General features: G+C 49.0%; 1 protein-coding gene across 9 annotated transcripts in view; it reads left to right on the top strand.

The window, feature by feature from the left end:
• Positions 1-23182, top strand: part of RBFOX3 (RNA binding fox-1 homolog 3) — a 352510-nt gene that overhangs the window by 196803 nt on the left and 132525 nt on the right. For 4 of the 9 annotated variants that reach the window (XM_073311011.2, XM_073311008.2, XM_073311004.2 and 1 more), the window contains one exon: positions 2420-2541. The exons of the other annotated variants lie outside the window; for them this stretch is intronic. The gene's annotated coding sequence lies outside the window, so the exon portion shown is untranslated. The remainder of the gene's footprint in view (positions 1-2419; positions 2542-23182) is intronic. 9 annotated transcript variants of the gene reach the window in all.

Genomic DNA, 23182 nt, shown 5'->3' with positions numbered 1-23182 from the left:
TTTGCACCTGGGCAAAGGGAGCGTAAGAGACTGCCAAATGCGAATGGAATTGGAAGTCCATGCCCTCGGAAGGCATGTGGTAGGAGACTACCAGGCCGAGGAACCTATCAACTGCTGGACATATTCAGCTGTGAATTCACAGCAATGTGAGAATACGGGGTAATCTGCGATCAATCATGCTAGCCGTGTTATAGCTTCTACACATTACTCCATTTGAAAGGACATTCCCCCCAGTCTTAAGCCAGCACTGACTGAGCACCAGCTACTACTATTTAGTTCAGAAAATAATCCTTGTAACTCTGAACAAACAGTTATTGAAATAACAAGTGAGGCAGTGAAGTAGGTCCCAGGAAGTGTCCCTGCTGCAGTCACTGGAACACGTGGCAGGAGCCTGCGCAGAGCTGAGCTGCAAGTTGTCATCCTCATCCATCCTGTTTCCTTGGGGGCTCACTGTTATTTCTGCGTGTGACACTGTGAGCCAGGCATTTTATTACAATGAATGTTTTGCAGAAATGAAACTACTGTACAAATACCTTAGTTCCCCAAACCATTCTACTTGTATGCGCTGCCTCCATTTCCCTGCAGGTACACAGCACCCCCTGAGACAGGAAAACCAGAACAAGCCCACTCTGCAGAAGACACAGGACACTGTGAAGCCCAGCTTCATGATGGCTCCTTCCACCTGCACCAACGGGAGATACAGGGGGCAAGGCCGAGGGAAGGTCAGGGCTGGTGCATTCTCTGTCCTCCTGTATACAGGGCTGGGGAGAACAAGAGTTTGAGGAGCTATTGCAGTCCTGAGAGTTCGGGGAGTAACCCCCAACCTCTGCTTTCCAGTGAGCTAGCTTGCTATTTTTACCCAGGTGTAGGAATCAGTTTGCCTGAAACAGAAGACCGATGACTCCCCTAGGTCAAAAGCAAAACAGTTGCTTGGTCTTCTAGTCCTTTGCTCTGGCCACCACACCCTGCATAGTATATTTCCTTTGCTGTTGCTGAGACCAGAAATCAAGCGTTTCTCAGTGTTGCACTCAAATTCCTCACCGTGCTTTAGGGGGCACTTGTTACAAGAGTTTATCCTGAGTTCTTGCTCCTTCTTGATATCTCCATAACATGCTTTTTAGAAGAGCTGCCTTCCTGAAAAATGTTCTGATTGAAGGTTCCTGAGGATAGCAAACATTGAAACCTTTTCATCATAATCTGATAAAGATATCAATTATAGAGAACACATGTTTTTATTATAGTCCCAAGACCAGTCTAGCTATTCAGTAGTGCACATTGTAATTTATAATTTAGCTGTCTTTAAACCTGGGAAAGGAGGGGACAGGCCTCTGCTTGCTTCTGTGAACCACATGCACCCCATTGTAACCTTTGGATTGAAAGCCACAAGTCACTAACCACAGGTGTTTTTGCTCAGGTGCCTACATTAATTTATTATATACATTTGAGTGAGTCATATCCATAGAGATTTGAAGACATTATTTAGAGCCAAGATACAAATGAGCGTAATTGCAATTAGAGAAAAATGAATAAAAAAACACATATAAGAATAAATGTAGCAAAGCAACCAACTGCAAAGTAACTCTCACTGAATCATGCATACTTACAATTCTATGGAGATTGTTAGAAGTTAGGATAGAAAACCAGTAAGTGGAGAAGGCACCATAAGTGTGTTTGACGACCTAGTTTCCAGCATCCTGTCATCTCAATCTCCCCTGCTAAGGATAGGTCTTGACCATCTTTTATAACCTTATTGTCCTTACCCCCCACTAGTATTCCGGGCCATCTGTGAGTTGGTCTCAGCCTTTTGCTGAGAGCAAAATACAATATACTTTGTTATTCTGGGAGACCCTCATTAGGATTCTGTCTGTTATCATAAACTGTTTGTGTCAACACATCTCTCAGTTGTTTTGGTACCTGACTGTGGTTTTGCTCCATGATTACAATACCAAAGAGAAAAAGGCCCCTAATCTCTGTAATTTCAAGCATAAACAGTTCTTTTGCAGTTTGCTGGTTGATCACAAGATACGTGCTGCTAAATCGTATAAGCTTAGGTCAAGCACTTATGCTGACTACATAAGCCATATGCTGGTTAGGCTTTATGCTAACTGCTAGGCTCTGTTAGTCCCCAGACTTGCTGCAAAGCCTATTTCCAATATTGATGCACTTTATTCTTCCCTGCTTGCATTTCAGCTTTAATATTCTCATCTTTAACATCTTAGCTTTCCTTGTCATTGAGATTGTAGTTTAAACATCAGCATAAACCTTCCAAGATCAGGTCATGGTCAAGAGTCAACACTCGGATGACATGAATGAAATAGTTACGGCTCCTCCTTGAAGCCGTTAAGGCAGCACCGGCAGAGCCAAGGCCAGCTAGCCCAACTGGCACAGTCTGAATCACCTCTGTGCCTTCTCATTGCAGGCTTCAGGCAAGGGCACACTCCTGTCGTCAGCCCCAGCTCAGCCCCTGTGCAGTGGTGTAGCTGTGGAAGCTCAAGGGGAAGCAGAATCAGGCCATTAATTATTCATTATTACTCGTAGATGGTAAGTACGTTAAAGTACACTAGAATCCTTTAGATGCTAAGTTCTCTGGGCAGGGATCATGTCTTCCCATGGTTTGGGCTGTGCCCGCCTGAAGGGGACCCTGGTCTGGCTTGAGGCCCCTTCGTGCTGTTGAAATACAACTACTGACTAATCCTAACATGACAGTGAGGGCACTGCAGTCATATAACCCTCACTGTCCCATTGTTTTCTGAGGGCTGGCGGGTGGCAGGGAAGGAACCTCCTAGTTAAAGGGGATGGAGCGCTCCCTGCTGGCATTAATTACCAGCTGTGCAGCATGGAGACACTTCCCTCTGGAAAGGCCAACCTGCACCTTTTGATTTTGCTTTCAAAGGCTTTTGGGAAAGGGAACATTTTGCAGTAAACATGAAGCCTATGACAGGAGCTGCAAAAGTGGCACTGAGCTGGGCTGACCCTGGTCAGGTTTTCCAATCTAGTCCGTTTTCTAGCGTAGTGTCTTGCCCTGCCCTGCCCTGCCCTGCTCTTTGCCTCCTCCGTTCTTCCCTCTGCCTCTCCCACACCTTTCTGCTCAGAGAGGGGAATTGTTGCTGGAAGGAGATTCATGAGGTGGGATAGGAATGAGCCTATGGCTACATTCAAAACCCCCATGACTAGGGCAGTCTACATGGGTCACACCCTCCCCACCGCCATGCTCTGCCTATGGCTTAACGCAGTGTGTGCTGTTGATGGTTTTAACCTGGCTTCCTACTTTTGCTTTATACCGTTTATCATAAAGTGAATGTTTCTTTTATTGCAAAGAGAAAAAATTCATGTCTCCCCGCCCAAAGTAAACCCAAATACAAATACATTTCTCTCAAAGTGCAGTCGTTGGAGAAAACCAAGGGCCATTCGTCAGGCCGACATCAGAGGAGCCGCATTTGCTCTGACAAGCAGCAAAGGCTTATGTTTTATTCACCAGGCCTGAAAAATACCTTCCTGAAGAGGGGACCATAAATAACCTGGTGTGATGAATATTACACAGGATAAAACTGATAAAGCAAGGCCCCTAAACACGAGAGATGCACAATGAGGTTAGGAAAGCACATGGTTTTCATTACAGCTAATCCTGCATGACAGGCTGGCAAGTACAGAGGAGAACTGAGAGAGGGGAAGTCAGCCCCAGAGACATTTTCCATCCCCCTAATGAAAGGCGCGGGAGTGGGAGTTACTATGCATGTAGCATTCCACTGCACTGTTTCAGTGCTGCAGGTTTGCCTGTGTACAGTTCTAGGTGTCAATACAATGCACGCCGGTTATAAGAATCACTGATAGAACCGTATATAGTGATCAAGCTACTGGGACAAAATCATTTCTATACCTGACCTATACTCTGCTTGTAAGAATCGAATCAAATAATCCAGCATGGATGTGGTCAGGGCTGGCTCTAGGATTTTTGCCACCCCAAGCTCCGAGAGCGCAATTGCCCGAGCAAAAGGGTGGCCGGAATGCCGCCCCTGGAATTGTGCCCCCCCAAGCACGTGTTCGCTTTGCTGGTGCCTAGAGCTAGTCCTGGATGTGGTTCTTATAAAAGGAGTGGACTGTACATCCCAAATGTGGCTGCCCAGGTTCAGTGAGCAGATGGGGCCCTGCCCGTCAGTTTGTAGAGAGATCCCCATTTAACAGAGTAGGTGGATTACCGATTCCTTTGGCCTCTTAGCTTCAGTCTGAGACATAATTTTCTATGTCAGGGCTCAGTCAGAGACCTGCCCATGTGGCAGGCTCGTTGGCTGCTTAGCATGCAAGTTGGGGAGCAAACCTGGGGAGGGATAGCTCAGTGGTTTGAGCATTGGCCTGCTAAACCCAGGGTTGTGAGTTCAATCCTTGAAGGGGCCATGTAGGGATCTGGAGCAAAAATTGGGGATTGGTCCTGCTTTCAGCAGGGGGTTGGACTAGATGACCTCCTGAGGTCCCTTCCAACTCTGATATTCTATGATTCCTGGGCCAGTATAATTTCCACCCCCCGTCCTGTCATTTGGCAGTAACATGAACTTGGATTCAGGGAGCCTCCGTTACACTCACAGCCACCTAGGTACCTCCTGTTCTGCATCACCTCTGAAGTAGCCCAGCAGAGGCACTGACGAAGGTTTGTGTTGGTGTGGCCTGTGCACTGAGGGCCCTGAGCCTAGCGAGGGGTAAGTGTTGGAGGCTCCCACAATGGGAGAGGACAAAAGAACAGGATGGATAAGGTCCTGTGAGATTTCCATCCCCCCGTCGGACTTCCAGGGTAGGCTGGAGATCTTGCAGGATTTGGAGCCATAAAGTCTCTCGGGATTTGCAACAAGATTTGGAGCCATGATAGTAGCCCTGTGCTCAGGGATACCCACTTCTGTGTGCTGGTTTCCAGCAGTTAACCCATTCTCCCCCCAGCCTTGCAGCGGGCTATGCTAGTCACTGCTTTGGTGCTGGGAAGGAATTTTTCCCCATACCGCCAGACTGGCTGAGACTGCTTGGGTTTTTCACCACCTTCGCAGCGAAATCTAGGGACTGGGTTTTGGGCAACAGGCAGGCTGGGGTTCTCTTCTTTCTGGCGGCACAGTTTGGACCTAGGTGAAAGTCATTTAGTTGTGTCTACTTTTCGCAGGTGCCCAGTGTAGGAACTCGCTGATTTGGGCTCCAGATCAAAAATGGTAACATAGAGGGCATCCCAAGAGCATCTCCTTACAAGTTGGGGGTATATGCCAACCAGGGTTGTGACACTACTCTGGGGGATCCACCCTATCAATGCACTTAATGGCAGAGCTGGCAGGGGGTTGAGGTCCCCCCTCGCCTCAACCCCCCAAAAGAGGAGGGATCCTAGCTAATAAATGTGGTGTCCATAGACACCCTCCCCTCCCCCCTGGTTGGTTGGCTTTGCCTGCATGGGAGCCCCCAAGAATTGGCAAAATGGGCTGTGAGTGACTGCGCTGGACTGTCCCCTGATGGAAAACGAGGATGTAATTTGACTAATAAAATTGCAGCCTGGTTAAAGCCCCCACCACATGACCTGCCTCTTTCTGTGCAGTGAGCACCCCAAAGGGGTGATCTGCTTGCCTGTTAGTTGTTCTCCAGTGACAACTTCCCATCCAGGTAGGGTGGGCACTCATGCATTCCCAAAATACCGGAGATTCCAGTACTTCAGGAATGGCATGGGCCTGCTCCTGCCAGCGTGACCTCGGACACACAGAGTATGCCAAGTTGCACTGCATAGAGAGGTGCCATTTATAAGAGCGTGCCGTCCTGCCGCCGCTGGTGTGACTTTGTACCTGCCACATGGGGGCAGGGTGGCACGCTCTTAAAAATGGCGCCCCTCCATATGGGGGGGGGCACCATTTTGAGGATCTTGCCACTTTGCTCCCACCAGCCTGACTTTGCATGCAAGGTCACGCCAAGAGGGGTGAAGCCGCGTGCTCTTCAAAATGGCATCCTCTCTCTGACACCAGACAAAACCACGTCCAAATGGGGGACAAATCCAGGGACGGCAGGAGTGTCCGGTGGAATGCCAAATGAGTGGCCTGCTTACATCTTGGCCTTTGGCATGTAAACGACTCCCCCAGCTATCCACACAGAGAAGGGACCTATGCCTAAGCTGGCGTAACGTACATGCTGAAGAAGCTAGAGAGGTGTAAATTACACCTTCTAGGCTGTCTCTTCACTGCCAGGTTAAATGGAGTGGCTGCACTTGTTAACTCCTCTAAGTTTGCCTAGCTGCAGTCAGAACTGCCCCACTGCGAAAGAACATGAGGTACACACAGTGATGTGCTGGCCTAGAACTCAGCTTAGAGTCCTTGAGGGGCCTGCCAGCTCCACTTAAAAGCAGCACCAGGCTTGAGTTCAGGCTGTTATGTGTGGACGGGACTTGAGTTAAGGGCAACACTCGAGTTATAACGCGGTTTAGCTATGCGATGAAGACAAGGCCTTAGACTCACATATTGATCTGGCCCTTAATCCCTCATGTGCCTACGTGTCAATTCAGCTGAGGGCCTGATTCTACCCCCAGCTGGATACAAGTTACTCCCATTGAAGCAAATGGGTGATACTTTACCTAGGTTCTTCTCTGACTCTTTTGCCCTTAGTATCAGGCAGGGAAATATGAACCCCATTATACAGGTGGCACTGAGAGTGCAGGGAAATGAGCCCAGATCCCTTGAGTCCCAGGCCAGCACAGTCCTTGCCCATGTCCTAAGGGTGGAGGGGAAGGGGACCAAGAGGCCTTTGAAAGAGCTTTTGGTGTCAGTTGAAGCGGGTTTAGCAGCGGTGTCGCAGTATCGGGGAAAAGCAGACGGAGGAGCTAAGGGAATGCAGATGCAGTTTGTGTCTCTGATTCCATGGGGCAGAATGCTAGTGGCCCTTTGGGTACCATAACAACAGCACCAGTGTCTTTTATGATGGCATAAAACCCTAGCTTTCATAACTCCTGGAGTGCCATGTTACCTCAGCAGATCTCCAGGCTGGGGTGTGTATGGTGTAGGCATGCGCTCAAAACCCTGTTTGGCTGCACTCTGTTCTCTGCATCTTTATCGCTTTGGTTGTAGGTCGGAGGTATATGTATGTGTCTGCACATGTGAGTGCATTGTGCATTAATTCTTTCGGTGATCTCTCAACTATCCACAGTCTCATAGTTCCCCCTGAGGGACAGCTTTGTTGCTGGGAGCAGTAAAAGTTGTTTGTTTCCAAGGCTGTGATGCTGCTGTGCTGTGAATCAGCTTGGAACAAATCTGAGAAGCATGTATAAGGTCAAATTCTCCCTTCAGTTACAACTCTGCAAGCCTGTGTCAGTCAGTGGGAGTGTTAGGGTGCTTCAAGCATCTGAGGAGGGGAACATGGGGGGAAGCTACTGGCAGCCTGGAAGAGGGGGTGCAGGCTGATCCCTGAATAAAAGGATCTTTCTGCTTTTGCTTTTTGTAGACAAACCTCCTCAGATATTGTTTTGGAAACAGCTGCCAGAAGCCAGAGGCTGGGAGTGTGATGAGAGGCTATGCCCAGGGTATGATGCTCTCTGGGGCAGTATTCAGTTAATGAAATCTGCCCTTTGCAAGCCCATTCCTCACTGATATGCATGGTGGTTGTTTAATACAGATGTTCTCATCTGACTTATTGTTCATTCAGGCATCCAGGCCATCATAAAATACCATAAGCCCTTGCTTGTCATGATTGTGTGTGGTAGGTCAGCTCTGGGCCAGGCAACATCTGGAGGAGGAGAGTAGTATTTATTTATTGTATTACCATAACACCTAGGAGACCTAGTCATAGAATCGTAGAACCCTAAAGTTAGAAGGGACCACAAAGGCCATCTAGTCTAACCCCCTGCCAAGATGCAGGGTTTGTTATGTCCAATCCACTCAAGACAGATGGCTATCCAGCCTCCTTTTGAAATCCTCCAGCAAAGGAGCTTCCACGACTTCCCTAGGCAGCCTGTTCCATTGTCCCCCTGTTCTTACAGTTAGGGAGTTTTTCCAGAGATTTAATCTAAATCTGCTGTGCTGCAGTTTGAACCCAGTGGCAAGCCCTCAGTGGCAAGAGAGAATAACTTTTCTCCATCTTCTTTTATGGCAGCCTTTCAAGTATTTGAAGTCCGCTATCATATCTCCCCCTTAATTTCCTCTTTTCCAAACTAAACATACCCAGTTCCTTCAGCTTGCTCACATGGCGGCATTCCATCCCTATGATCATCTTTGTCACTCGCCTGTGGATCCTTTCCAGTTTCTCTACATTCTTTCTATACATTGGTGACCAAAACTGAACGCCGTACTCTTGCTGAGGCCTAACCAGCGCTGAGTAGAGCGGTACTATCATCTCCCGTGATTTGCATGCCCTGTCTCTGTTAATGGAACCTAAAATTGCATTTGCCGGTTGTTGGGTTTTTTTTGTCTTTTTTTTGTTTGGTTGGGTTTTTGCAACAGCATCGTATGGGTGACTCATGTTGAGGTTGTGATTCACCATAACTCCCAGATCCTTCTCAGCAGTATTGTTGCCAAGCCAGTTATCCCCCATTCCGTATTTGTGCATTTGGTTTTTCTTCCTGAAGTGACATTTGTCTTTGTTGAATTCATTTTGTTGTCTATAGCCCAGTTCTCCAATTTATCAAGATCCCTTTGAATTTTAGTTCTATTCTCCAAAGCATTGATAACCCCTTCTCCCGCCAGCTTTGTGTCATCTGCTAATTGGATCAGTATGCTCCCTATTCCTACATCCAAGTCATTAATAAAGATGTTAAACAACACTGGACCCAGAACAGATCCCTGTGGAACCCCACTTCAGACCTCCCTCCAATCTGGCATCATTATATTAATAGTTACTCTTTGTTTGCGGTTGCTTAACCAATTATGTATCCACTTAATGGTAGTTCTCTTGAGCCTGCATTTCTCCAAGTTACTTATCGGAATGTCTTGTGGGACTGTGTCTAAAGCCTCGCTGAAGTCCAGGTATGTTATGTCCACTGCATTCCATAGTCATGGACCAGGACCCCATTGTGCTATGTGCTGAATGAATGTAGAATGAAGACCGTCCCTGCCCAAAGAGCTTCCAGTCTAGGTGTAAGACAAGACAACAGGTGAATACTGACAGATGGGGGAGTACCAGGAGACAATGAGATAGTAATAGTCACAGCCCTTGCTGCACAGGTGGGTGTTGGTTTGTTCCTTTTCATAGTGCTGTTTGTGTCTGAGGATCTAATGTAGAGTCTCACAAAGTGAGACAAGTGCAACGACTTAAAGGGGGAAGCAGTTTGGCCAAAGACACAAGGTCATACACAGCAAGTCAAACTTCACCTTTGGCAGCAGAATCAAATTCATTTCACAACTGGGTGTGGATTTTACCACCCTGTGAAGCTGTGTCCATCTAGGGCTTCTGTTTCCACTGAACTTGTGCTGCAGCCCATGGTAGCCTACTCTAGAGTGTTTTCTCTACCTGTTCTCACACCATGTCCCACCTGACCAGCAGCAGGATAAATGCTTCCCACCACAGTCCTTGTGGGGAAGGGAGGAACATTGCTCCTTTCCCCTCCGTCTCCTCCCCTTTCCCCCAGTGTGAGAATAAGAATGTAAATAGCCTGCAGAATCTTGCACAACTGGTTGGTGGCCCCTTGTTATGTGCCTTGGGACTGGTGATGTTACTTTTGGTGACTAGTACATCTGTGGCAGGGGGTGGGATTCTGTTAAAGTCTGCAAAAACACAATCTAAATAGAGAGTAAATGTTTAATAAATAAAACTCTGACCTGATAACAAGTGGTGTATGAGAGAGAGGCATTTTGATAGATTTTAATGCAGTTCTGGAAATGCCATTTCACAGAATCATTACTTCATCTCCGCACAAACTCTCTGAAATTCCACAAAATCCAGTAATAGAAGTGTCACAAACCTTTCCCTGCCTAATAAATATTCACCGCTTGGTGCAGCACCATGGTCAGTTACACACCCCACAATCACACTCATTGCTCCCATCATTACATGCAATAACTGGAAAGAGCAAAAACAAGTGCCTGGTCTCTTTATGAATTTGTGTGTGAAGAATCTCTGGCTCTGCGTAAACAGCATTAACTCCTAGGTACACCCCCCTCCTTCAAATGCCTGTGTGGAGTTAATGGCCAAAGACAGAGGTGATGCTAAAAAATATTCTGAGAAGGGACACTGAGGTTTGCTTCCAGATGCAGAGAACAGAAGCCACTATGGGAGGAGTAGGAATTTTCCATGGATATGGCAGAGTGGTTGGAGTGGAAGGGATTCAGCCCAGGGGGAAGGGAGGTTAATGAACCACTCCTTGGAGACATGGTTTCCAATTGCAAATGGGACTTGGAAGAGACAGAACCCAACTATATAGACTTTCCTGAAAGTGCTAGAGCAAGAGGAAAGCTGATCTGAGCAAAGCTGCATTTCCTCTCAGTTATAGTGTTCCCCAGGCTGTGAAATGAGGTGTCCACAGACTGTCTAGCCCTCAGCAGATCTATTTCAGCAGGAAGGATGCTCTTGTGGTTAAGGCCCTGGGGGGGGGGGGGTCAGTAGTTCTGGGTTCCATTCCTTTCTGTGCTGCAGACTCTGCTTGAGCCTGGGCAAGGCATTTAACCTCTCGGCACCTCCCTTGCACATCAGTAAAATGGGGATGGTAACCCCTCCTCCCGACCTTTGTCTGTCATGTCAATTTACACTGTAAACTTTGGGGTGCCAGGAATGTCTTCTCTGTGTCTGGGCACAGCTAGTGTCAGGCTCTGCTTCCTGGCAGTAGTCCTGGTGGTTGGTGCAATGGTTGAAGCCAGCCAGAGGGTCAAGGCTGGGCTGAAGGGAGTGCTGAAACTGGAGTTGAGGGACAGGCTGTGGGTGAGAACTGTGGTCAGAACCCGTAGACAAGCCAACTCAGTATTGTTGTCAGAATCCAGATGCAGGCCAACAATTGAAGCCAGTTTGGAGTCAGCTCAGAGGTCTGGGGTCAGGAGATGGATGCAGGACTGGAGACGGTCAATAACAGGACTGAAGCATGGTTGGAATAGGGCACAGACCAGGCTGGAACAAGACTAAGGCAAGGCTGGGACAGGGGCAGGAACCAGATCAATGGTAGGCTGGAAGCCTAGGGAGTCTGTTACACGGAGCAGCAGTGGAAGGGTTCCTGGCTGAGTAGCGCTGGTGCACAGCCTAACTTGCAGGATGGGGTGGGGTGTCAGAGAAATACCTGTGCCGGGGGGTCATCAGGGATAGACGGCTGCAGCAGCATGCCTGAGTGATGAGTCCCTGCAGGCTCTGTTGGAAGGGTGAGTCATGGCAGCCCTGGTCTGGCCACAGGTTTACCTCCCAGCTAGGCTGTTCCTAGAATACACCTAATGAAGTAAGGCACAGTTAGCCCAAGCACAGTGTTTGAGGAGGCCTAGGGACACATTACAACCGAGGTGCGTTAGCGGAGCTCTCCAGAGGGTCGTACCCAGGGCGGAATAGTGCGGCTTGCATTGGTAGAGCTGTGGAAGAGGGACAGAGCACCACAGCTGTAGGCGGCAGGTCTGGATCCGCCTGCTTGGCAGCACGCCTGCTGTGTGCGTGAGGTTCACACAGCACTTGCACAGTGCCAGGCTCCCGTCATTTTATCTGCCTTTAACTTTCCTGAACATTCGTGTTTCCTCTTCATCCAATTCAAGAGAAATAAAAAGAAGGCTCCTTGGGAAAGAACTGCAGGGCACATCTTTAAAGGGCCCTCCATGTCTCTGAACAGCAGAGCATGAACAATGCAAGAAGCAACTCATTCACAGCCAGCCCATTCACAGGCTGCAGCAGGTTTCCACTCTGTAATCCCGGGCTTGGCGAATTCTTTGTAAACTGTGAGCAAACTTCCCTGTGAAAAGGTCTTTCCCTTTTCACCTGGAAACAAGGGTAGATCACACAGGCAGCTGAGGCGGAATGTCTGCAGTGCACAGGCAGGAGCCTTGCAATGTGAGCACTTATCTTTTTACTGCACCATGTAATTGCCGCCTGATAGTCTAATCAACCGTTACAAACACGAACCCTCAGGAGAATTCACCAGTGTTGTTCAATATGTATCTTCCCCCACCTGCTCACCACCCTAGGCTCTGTCACTCACCCAGATACAATCCTCCTTTGGGAAGGCTGCTGGAACTGGACTGTGTGTACGCTGCCTGGATTCACCAGTCTCTCCAGTAAAGAGCCCCTCGCGGTGGGAGCTGTGGAGGCAGTGCAGAGCAAGCCTGGAGCAGGCTGAATTCTCCATCCTTTCCCACTGATACCAGTTTCGTAATTTGATAGCAAGGGAGATGCAGTCTCTCACTTCTGAAAATGCGTATATGCCTGGACTACTTTGTCCCTCCAGCCCAGGGAGATGTGTGGGTATTCTGGGGGAATATTTCCATCTGCATTACTAGCCAGACTGCCTACGTGGCCTCCGCTGGAGGAGTGTTTCCGAGACACAAGGCCTAGGGTCTGGCCTGCAGAATTCCCAAGGACACGGGTGAGGAGCTTTGTACATGGAAATCTGGCTTCTGCCTTGGAGAGTTAAATTTGCTGCTCTTTTCCTGTCTTCGCTGCTATAGCTGGGACATGTTCCTCCCTCCCAGCCTGACAATGCAATCTCCTTCCTTCATTAACGCCTTAGCACCTTCCTCCTGGTTGTGTCACCTGCACAAAATGCCTGCTCACCAACAAGTCAGCAAACAGAAATTCTGGGGTTGCTTCCTAATCTAGGTCTCTTGCAGGGTGGTATTGTACACAGCTTTCCTCCTCTTTAGAGAAGGCATCCTGACCACTGTCAGCCTAAGAGATGGAGACATCTCCATCAGTGCACATCTCAGTACCTAAGGCTTCTGCCTTTCCTCACCATGACTTTGGAGCAGAAGGTGAAAGCAACATGTGCTAGAGCTAGCTGGAGTCTCCCACCAGTTGGCCACCTGTAGCTACTGACAGAAAGGAGTTCTGGGAAGGGACACTGCCCAGGCCCACTCCAGCAATAGCTTTGATGGGGAATGAAGATATTGCAAATCCTTTCTTATGTGACCCGTAGAATCTTTGTGTCCATGCACATGGTGTCCTCAGATGCATGTTCTCATGCAGAGGCATATTTGCAAATACATGCATGTGCATTCACATCAGGATTTGGTGCTTTGAGAAGAAATGGAAAGCACAGTCTGAGAGTTCCCTGAGTCTACCTGGCATTAGCCACCAGATGGACTGTCTGGCGATGCCCTCTGCCTGTCTGAATCTAGTTGGGAGTTAAAGACAAATCCCAGCCTTAAGGAGCCTTCCTCCTATCTGGCCTCAGTGCAGGCTACAGGAGTCCTCTCCATGGGCTTCAGGGCCCCAGCCAAATGCATTGTGCTGTCCATTGCCCACCCCACGTGCCCCAGCTGCTTTTCCAGGGAAGCCTGCGTGTAGCAGATTCAGCCTGTTGAGGAGCGCTGGGCTCGGCTGTGTCTCTGAGCGATTCTCACTCACACTTTCTTAAGTAATGATTTGTCTTTTTTATTTTGCTTTTCTCTCTTGGGTAAAACTAATGGCCCTGGCTGACATGACAGGGTGTATTGATTGGAGAGCGTGAATTAAGCAGCGCTCCATCTCGGGAACAATGAGAGCGAAGGTGGCGTGCTGGGTAAGAGCTGTGGAGGCGAACCCCAGCCTCGCCGGGCACTGCGTGCCAGGTGACATCAATCTCTGTAAAGAGCTTTTCAGCCCCTTCTCCGGTGCAGGTGATGGACAAGCCTAATTATGGCTGCAGCCATGATCTGCTGTCTCCCATCTGCTGTCTGCCATTGTGAAGCCTCTCTGGGGACTCAGCCTCCCTGATGTGGTTGTAGTTTATTTACTCCCTCTGGCCCTTTTGCCCCCCTGACTGATTGACTCAACTGCACAAATTGACCCCCTGTAACTGGCTTTTATCTCCTTTGTCCCTCTTGACTTCCCCACCCCCCTCAAAGCGCATTGATTTATCACCAAACTCCTTGCAGGTAGCTGTCAATGGGCCAGTCTCTGCACTGCTGAGCCACAAACAGAAAATAAAATCAAAATGATAAACGTGGCTTCTTTGCCCAACACTCCAGGTTAGGCAGTGGGAACGCAACATTGGTGCTTGCCCACATGCATGGCGCACCAGGGCCCTGCCTGTTCCTGCAGCCTGCATGTGCTTTGCAGCCATTGATATGACTCGAGGCTTCTCTGTGCCCTTGTGATCAGTTTGTAGATGAATCCCTTGCAAAAGTCCAAGGGAGTGTGTGGGACTAGTGCTGTCGCTGTGAATCTTTTCCCTACCACAACTCCATGTTACAACAGCAAAAGTTATACCCCCCACCCTCAGTGTGTCCATAAAGAAAGGAAAAATGGCCGCATCCCCCTGGGCATGGCTGTGAGGGGACTGCAGACCAGGATGGAGACTCATGGGAAGTGCTGCGTTTGATGGGCATTGGTAGAGCTGTATTGGGGAAGTTCACACAGCAGCTGTCTGCACTTCAAGTAAAAGACAATGTTGTCCAGTGGTTAGAATACTGAAGGGGCAGTCAGGAGGCCTGGCTACCACTGAGATCTTTTGGTGAGCAGCATGAAGCATCATTAGGGATGATCACTGTAGATTGTGTCTGGATTGTCTCTGCCCACATCTCTCTCTTCCCAACAGCCAAAACACACCCACTACAGGGCTGTGATTTCCCCAGCCATGTTCTGTATATGTCCAGAGAGGCCCAGGTCACTCCACCACTTAGCTCCTTGTGGAATTAGGGTGGGTAGGTAGTGCTAAGGAAGAGCATGCAGTCCACCTGCCAAAAGGGGAGGGGAGGCAATCAAAGGGCAAAGGCACTGAGGAGAAAGTCCCCAACTTTACTGAGACCTGGCCATTGCAGTGAGGCCCACAGCTTGCTCCCACTGCTGTCAGGACAAAATTGCCATTTATGGCAAACAAAGCAAGAGGTGGAGGGAAATTAGGCCCTGTCCCCTGAGACAGGAGGGTGGTGAGTTGGGCGCCCCAGCCACCATGTGCAGCACAAGGGACAGAGACAGCTCACGGGCGTCACTTAGGGGTATGGTCCTGAAAAGATGGACCCTCCTGCCAAGGGACAGATGGCTTGGTAACCCTCAGGCACTGGGATGCCCTGATCATAGAATATCAGGGTTGGAAGGGACCTCAGGAGGTCATCTAGTCCAACCCCCTGCTCAAAGCAGGACCGATCCCCAATTAAATCATCCCAGCCAGGGCTTTGTCAAGCCTGACCTTAAAAACTTCTAAGGAAGGAGATTCCACCACCTCCCTAGGTAACGCATTCCAGTGTTTCACCACCCTCCTAGTGAAAAAGCTTTTCCTAATATCCAACCTAAACCTCCCGCACTGCAACTTGAGACCATTACTCCTTGTCCTGTCATCCGCTGCTACTGAGAATAGTCTAGATCCATCCACTTTGGAACCCCCTTTCAGGTAGTTGAAAGCAGCTATCAAATCCCCCCTCATTCTTCTCTTCTGCAGACTAAACAATCCCAGTTCCCTCAGCCTCTCCTCATAAGTCATGTGTTCCAGTCCCCTAATCATTTTTGTTGCCCTCCGCTGGACTCTCTCCAATTTTTCCACATCCTTCTTGTAGTGTGGGGCCCAAAACTGGACACAGTACTCCAGATGAGGCCTCACCAGTGTCGAATAGAGGGGAACGATCACGTCCCTCGATCTGCTGGCAATGCCCCTACTTATACATCCCAAAATGCCATTGGCCTTCTTGGCAACAAGGGCACACTATTGACTCATATCCAGCTTCTCGTCCGCTGTCACCCCTAGGTCCTTTTCTGCAGAACTGCTGCCGAGCCATTCGGTCCCTAGTCTGTAGCGGTGCATGGGATTCTTCCGTCCTAAGTGCAGGACTCTGCACTTGCCCTTGTTGAACCTCATCAGATTTCTTTTGGCCCAATCCTCCAATTTGTCTAGGTCCCTCTGTATCCTATCCCTACCCTCCAGCATATCTACGACTCCTCCCAGTTTACTGTCATCTGCAAACTTGCTGAGGGTGCGATCCACACCATCCTCCAGATCATTTATGAAGATACTGAACAAAACCGGCCCGAGGACCGACCCTTGGGGCACTCCGCTTGATACTGGCTGCCAACTAGACATGGAACCATTGATCACTACCCATTGAGCTCGACAATCTAGCCAACTTTCTTCCCACCTTATAGTGCATTCATCCAGCCCATACTTCTTTAACTTGCTGACAAGAATACTGTGGGAGACAGTGTCAAAAGTTTTGCTAAAGTCAAGGAACAACACGTCCACCGCTTTCCCTTCATCCACAGAGCCAGTTATCTCGTCATAGAAGGCAATTAGATTAGTGAGGCATGACTTGCCCTTGGTGAATCCATGCTGACTGTTCCTGATCACTTTCCTCTCCTCTAAGTGCTTCAGAATTGATTCCTTGAGGACCTGCTCCATGATTTTTCCAGGGACTGAGGTGAGGCTGACTGGCCTGTAGTTCTCAGGATCCTCCTCCTTCCCTTTTTTAAAGATGGGCATTACATTAGCCTTTTTCCAGTCGTCCGGGACTTCCCCGGATCGCCATGAGTATTCAAAGATAATGGACAATGGCTCTGCAATCACATCCGCCAACTCTTTTAGCACTCTTGGATGCAGCGCATCCGGCCCTATGGACTTGTGCATGTCCAGCTTTTCTAAATAGTCCCGAACCACTTCTTTTTCCACAGAGGGCTGGTCACCTCCTCCCCATGCTGTATTGCCCAGTGCAGTAGTCTGGGAGCTGACCTTGTTCGTGAAGACGGAGGCAAAAAAAGTATTGAATACATTAGTTTTTTCCACATTCTCTGTCACTAGGTTGCCTCCCTCATTCAGTAAGAGGCCCACACTTTCCTTGGCTTTCTTCTTGTTGCCAATATACCTGAAGAAACCCTTCTTGTTACTCTTAACATCTCTTGCTAGCTGCAACTCCAGATGTGATTTGGCCTTCCTGATTTCACTCCTGCATGCCTGAGCAATATTTTTATACTCATCCCTGGTCATTTGTCCAATCTTCCACTTCTTGTAAGCTTCTTTTTTGTGTTTAAGATCAGCAAGGATTTCACTGTTAAGCCAAGCTGGTCGCCTGCCATATTTACTATTCTTTCTACACATCGGGATGGTTTGTCCCTGTAACCTCAATAAGGATTCTTTAAAATACAGCCAGCTCTCCTGGACTCCTTTCCCCCTCAAGTTATTCTCCCAGGGGATCTTGCCCATCAGTTCCCTGAGGGAGTCAAAGCCTGCTTTTCTGAAGTCCAGGGTCCATATTCTGCTGCTTTCCTTTCCTCCTTGTGTCAGGATCCTGAACTCGACCATCTCATGGTCAATGCCTCCCAGGTTCCCATCCACTTTAGCTTCCCCTACTAATTCTTCCCGGTTTGTGAGCAGCAGGTCAAGAAGAGCTCTGCCCCTAGTTGGTTCCTCCAGCACTTGCACCAGGAAATTGTCCCCTACAGTTCCAAAAACTTCCTGGTCTGTCTGTGCACCACTGCATTGCTCTCCCAGCAGATATCAGGGTGATTGAAGTCTCCCATGAGAACCCGGGCCTGCGATCTAGTAGCTTCTGCTAGTTGCCGGAAGATGTGTGGGCATGATAGCACGAGGCCAAATCAATACCACACATAGGTGAGAGAAAGGGTCTAAGAAAAACCCTTTGGCCAGGTTGTCGATGTGTAAGGAATGCACACAAAGAGCCATGTCTCAAAAGCCAGTGGGGAGGAATGGGCTAAGCCTGCCCAACCCCTCCAGCCAGTGGCACACGTGTGCTGCAACCTCCCCGTCCCCACTGCCCCTAGACATAGCTAGCAACTCAATCCTTGCTGAACCTACATTGCTGAATTTCCATGGACTAGCTTTCTGGGATCCCAGGAGTGTGAGAGCATAAGAACGGCCACTCTGGGTCAGACCAATGGTCCATGTAGCCCAGTGTCCTGTCTCTGACAGTGGCTGGTGCCAGATGCTTCTGGGGGAGTGAACAGAACAGGGCAGGAGTGATCCACCCCATCTTCCTGTCCTGGCTTCTGGCAGTCAGGGTTTAGAGACATCGCAGGCATGGGATTACATTCCCAACCATCTTAGCCATCGATGGACCTGTCCTCCATGAACTTATCTAGTTCTTTTTGGAACCCAGTTATGCTTTTAGCCTTAACAACATCTCCTGGCAAAGAGTTCCATAGACTGACTGTGTGTTGTGTGAAGAAATACTTCCTTATGGGTTTTTTTTTTAAACCTGCTGCCTATTAATTTAATCAGGTGACCCCTGGTTTTTGTATTGTGGGAAAGAGTAAATAACACTTCTCTATTCACTTTGTTCACACCATTCATGATTTTATAGACCTGTCATATCCCCTCCTTTGTTGTCTCTTTTCTGAGATGAACAACCTAATCTTTAGTCTCTCCCCCATGGAAGCCATTCCATACTCTTGATCATCTTTGCTGCCTGTCTCTGAACCTTTTCCAGCTCCACTATATCCTTTTTGAGATGGGGCGACCAGAACTGGACACACTATTCAAGGTATGGGCACACTGTGGATTTATTTAGTGTCATTATGGTAGTTTCTGTCTTATTTTCTATCCTTTTCCTAATAGTTCCTAACATATTGTTAGTCTTTTTGACCACTTCTGTGCATTGAGGTGAAGTTTTCAGAGAACTATCCATGGTGACTCCAAGATCTCTTTCTTAAGTGGTAACAGCTAATTTAGAATTCATCGTTACATATGTGTAGTTGGGATTATTTTTTCCAATGTACATTACTTTGTACTTATCAGTGTTGAATTTCATCTGCCATTTTGTTGCCCAGTCACCCAATTTAGTGAGACCCCTTTGCAACTCTTCGCAGTCTGCTTTGGACTTGAATATCTTAAGTAATTTTGTATCATCTGCAAACTTTGCCACCTCAGTATTTACCCCTTTTTCCAGATCATTTATGACTATAATATGTTGAACAGGACTGGTCCCAGTATGGATCCTTGGGGGACCCCATTCTTTACCTCTCTCTGTTGTGAAAACTGGCCATTTATTCCTCCCTTTTGTTCTTCTCTTTTAACCAGTTACTGATCCATGAAAGGATCTTCCCTCTTATTCCATGATGGCTTAGTTTTCATAAGAGCCTTTAGTGAGGGACCTTGTTAAAGGCTTTCTAAAAATCCAAGTACGCTCTATCCACTGGATCACCCTTGTCCTCCTCACAGCACAGCAGGGCATTCCATGTAGTCTCGCAAGGTGCCAGCCACTGCATGAACTGTTAGAAGGAATCTGTGCACTCCTCTCCCTCTCCTGTTTGCACCCTTTACAGCAGTGATTTGGTTTTCAAAGAACTTAGGTCAGGGAAGGGGGATCCCAGTTATTGCTGGATTATGGAGTGGAGGATTTAATGAAGGAAGACCTCCACAGAGGTGATGTGAGTTTATGGGTTGGCTATGTAATATCATTGGCAGTAATTTTCAGTGTGGGAGAAGGGGCTGGAAGATCAAAGCGTTGATTCTGCTCCTTCCACCCTTTGGCTGGACCAGGCTGCAGCCAGGGGAAGTTATAGAGCCTCCCAGGTGCTCATAATGAATCCTAGATGCTGTCGCATGAATAAAGATGATGCTAATAAAGCAGGGAGGGGAAGGGGCTTGGAGTCTGAGAGACCAAGGCGGTGCTGGGCTGGAAATAAAAGTCATGTATAACTTCTCCATCCTCACGTGATGGTTCAGAGGAGGGTGGGAAAGTCAGAGCTGGGGTTAGTACTGGGAGAGATTTCTCTGCAATGGGGTCTGTTAGAAATACTGCAGTACGGTGTATGTGACAACGCATCTCCGTCCTGGCCCCTGGCCCCCTTGCTAGTCTGGTCCTGGGCTCCCAACACAGCTGACAGTGCACTGATCTGCATCCCCCACTTAGGATTTCTGTCCTCTCCCCACCACCAGCTCTGGTGGCGAGACCGTCCCAGAGAGCATGCTCTGAACGTGTGTCCATCCCAAGCTCTTACCCCTTACCCCAAACTTGAGTCCTTAAATAACATGAAAGCACTTCTGTGCACTGCACTGGCCCTTTGCAATGATCCACTCCTGCCATGGTGTCCATTAACAACCCTTTCCAGACACAGAGAGCAGACTGGCTTTCACATAGCACTCTTCAGCCAAAGCGCTCTCACGGAGGCAGTCAGCACCATTATCCCTATGTTATAGATGGAGAAACTGAGGCACGGAGTGGGGAAGCAACTTGCCTCAAGGTATCATAACCAGACAGTGGCAGAAGCACTAATAGGACCCAGGTCTCCTGACTCCTACATCCACACACTGCCTTCTAGATCATTCTGCTTCTGACGCGCTCAGAGCTAGAGCTTGATGTCCTTTTGGCTGAAGCTGAGGAAAGGTTGGAGGGGGCAAGGAGGTTCCGAAAGCTTCTCGCCCCATGCCGTGCTCCACTAAGGCTGTGATGTCCAGCAGTGCTTAGCTACAGGGAGGAGAGGTGCCTCTGGTCAGCATGTGTTGTGGGTCAAGTTCTGTCCCACCTCCTCCTGACCCCACTGCCAACAGCGTCTTAAAAAAACAATTGATTTTCCTTGCTGCTAGTGCTTAAGCTGGACTTCGCAGCAGCAGCAGGAGAAGAGGCCTGATTAGAATCTCTCTGAAGAGGGCAGTGAGTTATAATAATGGACACTCTTCTAGCTGTCTGTGCTGCTCATAAATCTATCCCCTTCCGAAAGTGCAGATGGTCCATAATCGTCCATCATTCCAGAGTCCAGCACTGTACAGCTCCTGGGTGGGTTTCTCCTCTGAGGCTTCTTTTTCTGCAAGCTAAACGGAACTGCGACTCCATGCAAGCTCTTTCTGTAATGGAGTGCAAGCAGCCCAACCGTCAGCAGTGATTTAGGAGAGAACGGACAATAAATATCCTGAGGTTGGTGCTGGAAGCAGCCAGCATGAGAGGGAGGGAGCCAGGCCTGTAGCTGTACTTACACAGACCAGTGTGGGTGGCTACTTAACCAGGGCTTGGGCAGCTCACTGGGTGTGTGGGAGCAGGGTCTGGACTAGGGGAGACTGAGGGATCTTTCGAAGGATCCTTCCGCTTGCCATTTTCCCTGAGCCCCTGGGGATGCAGCATTAGCCTGGGCTGAAATGCTGAGCTGTATGGAGGTTTGGTCCTGCCATCCCCTGAGAGTCTGCACTGGGTCACCAGGGTGGTGGTAGCTCAAAGTAGTAGCATGGTGGTCCTGTAAGAGTGGGCCCTCAGGATACTCCTGTGGCACAAGAGCAGACCTAGTGTGGCAGGTCCCCGATGGCTCCAGCATGGCATCGCTGTGGGAATCAATGCAGTGCCATTCCAAGGGGCTGCTTCAGCTTGGTACAGTGATTTCAGCCAGTGCCAGCAGTAGCAGTAAGGGTCAGAGTAGCCTTCCCAGAGAGGAGGAGGTGAGTAATCAGGTCAGGGAGGGCCCTGGGCATGTCTTGAGGAGTGGACAGTGTTTCAGTGTCTCATCTCTCCATCCCCTCTCCCACGTTCCTGACAGCCAAGGTGAGAGAACTGATGGATTACTCTCTGCATCCTTGAGCTGGGGGGCTGGTCTCCTTCCTTGCCCCTGCTAACCCGCATCTTGCCCGGGCTGAGTTTGAGGGGGAAGTTTAGTTGGAGAGGCAGAGACAGGAGGCAGATATCAGGCACCTTGTACTGCTGTCAGCTGGAGCCCAAGAGGCTGCTCCTAACCAGGCTGTGAGCAAAGCAGTGTGTTTTAATTACCTTTTCCAGCCCAGGAACCAGCCTGCCTCTCACACTAACCCATAAAACCAGAGTTTCCATCACAGGATTCAGTCTGCCCCTCTTATCAGTGCTACTGGTACAAAGTGTGCGTTTTGAAGGCTAAAACTGCACCCCTCAACTCATTTGCCAGATGTCAGCTAACATCAGGGCTGCCACTGGCCCATGGCTGATTGGTTGGCACATGGAAACGCTCTGCTGTATGGCATGCACCCTCCTGGCAGAGAGAATGTTACAATGCACAGTCCAGGTCACTCAGTGCCACTTACTGGCTGTTTGTTTCCTGTGTTGTTAGCTTCTTTTCCTCCCAGCCCCGCTTTGTGCTGTGCTGCTCTTGGGGTAACGTGTGCTCTCAGCATTTGGAGTGCAAGGCAGCCAATCTCAGCTGCTCTCCTGCCTTTTGCTGCTGAGAGGTGCTGTAGTCTCATGCCTCATGGTGTGTTCTCCTGGCCTTGGAGGCTGTCATGCTCCATGCCTCAGTTCTCCTTAGCAAGTTCTTTCCCATCCCTGCACCTGTGGTGGGTAGGATTGGGCAAGCTGCTGCTGCTTCTCAATGGGAACCTGAAGGACTGCAAACAGATTTAACCGTGTGGATGCAGAGTTCTCCCCTCCCCAGCTCTGCAGTGGAGCAGCCGGGTATGACATCTCTCTGGTCACCGATTAAAAAGTTCTTTCATTTGCATTTTAATGAGTTGCTGGAACTGCCCCGCGTTTGTGCTACCCCACACCTCTCGCAAGCAGCAGGCAGATTGAGCATGGCACAAGGTGCAAAACTTAACAGCTTCTCTGCAAAGCCAGCACAAAGGAGAGCAGAAGACTTCTCAGTACCTGCTGGTGCGGAAAACAGGCCAGGAGTTGAGAAGAGCTTGTGAATTGTAACCTCTCACACTCCAAAAGTGCTTCACGGCCTAATTCAAGCAATGGCAGCACCTACCACTGAAATGTTCCCATGGGACGCAGCACAGCTGTCTAAGACAGGAAGTGCAGGAAAGTTCCAAATCCACTTGAAGCTGCAGGGAAATGTAGGGAGACAAGCTAAGGGCAGCTTGCTGTCTCCTTCCCTGGAACACTACCTTTTGCAGCTCCATTGGAGCTGCTCATGGACCCGTCTGGGGTCAGAACAGGTTTGGAATGAGAAGCTAGAAGAGGATTCATGTTCTCCCTCTCTCTTCCATCCCCACCCTTTCTCTTCCTTCCTACATCTTCCTGCTTGCTCCCCAGAAGATCTCATAGTACCTTTCCCAACACGCAAAGCGAGGGGCTGTGTGTGCAGCAAGTTACCCAGCAGCCCATTGTCCCTAACGAAACAAATTCCTTTGTGCTGATCTGCCTTCACAGTAACTCAGATCCAACAACTTTCTATGCCTGGCAGAATTGTTCTCTGACACCTCATCAAGCAAACAGTCACCAGAATTCCAAGTCATTGCTCTGCTGCAGCC

This window comes from Lepidochelys kempii, chromosome 14 (assembly GCF_965140285.1).
Source record: "Lepidochelys kempii isolate rLepKem1 chromosome 14, rLepKem1.hap1, whole genome shotgun sequence".
Lineage (NCBI taxonomy): Eukaryota > Metazoa > Chordata > Testudines > Cheloniidae > Lepidochelys > Lepidochelys kempii.
This window is presented reverse-complemented; position numbering and strand designations above follow the sequence as displayed.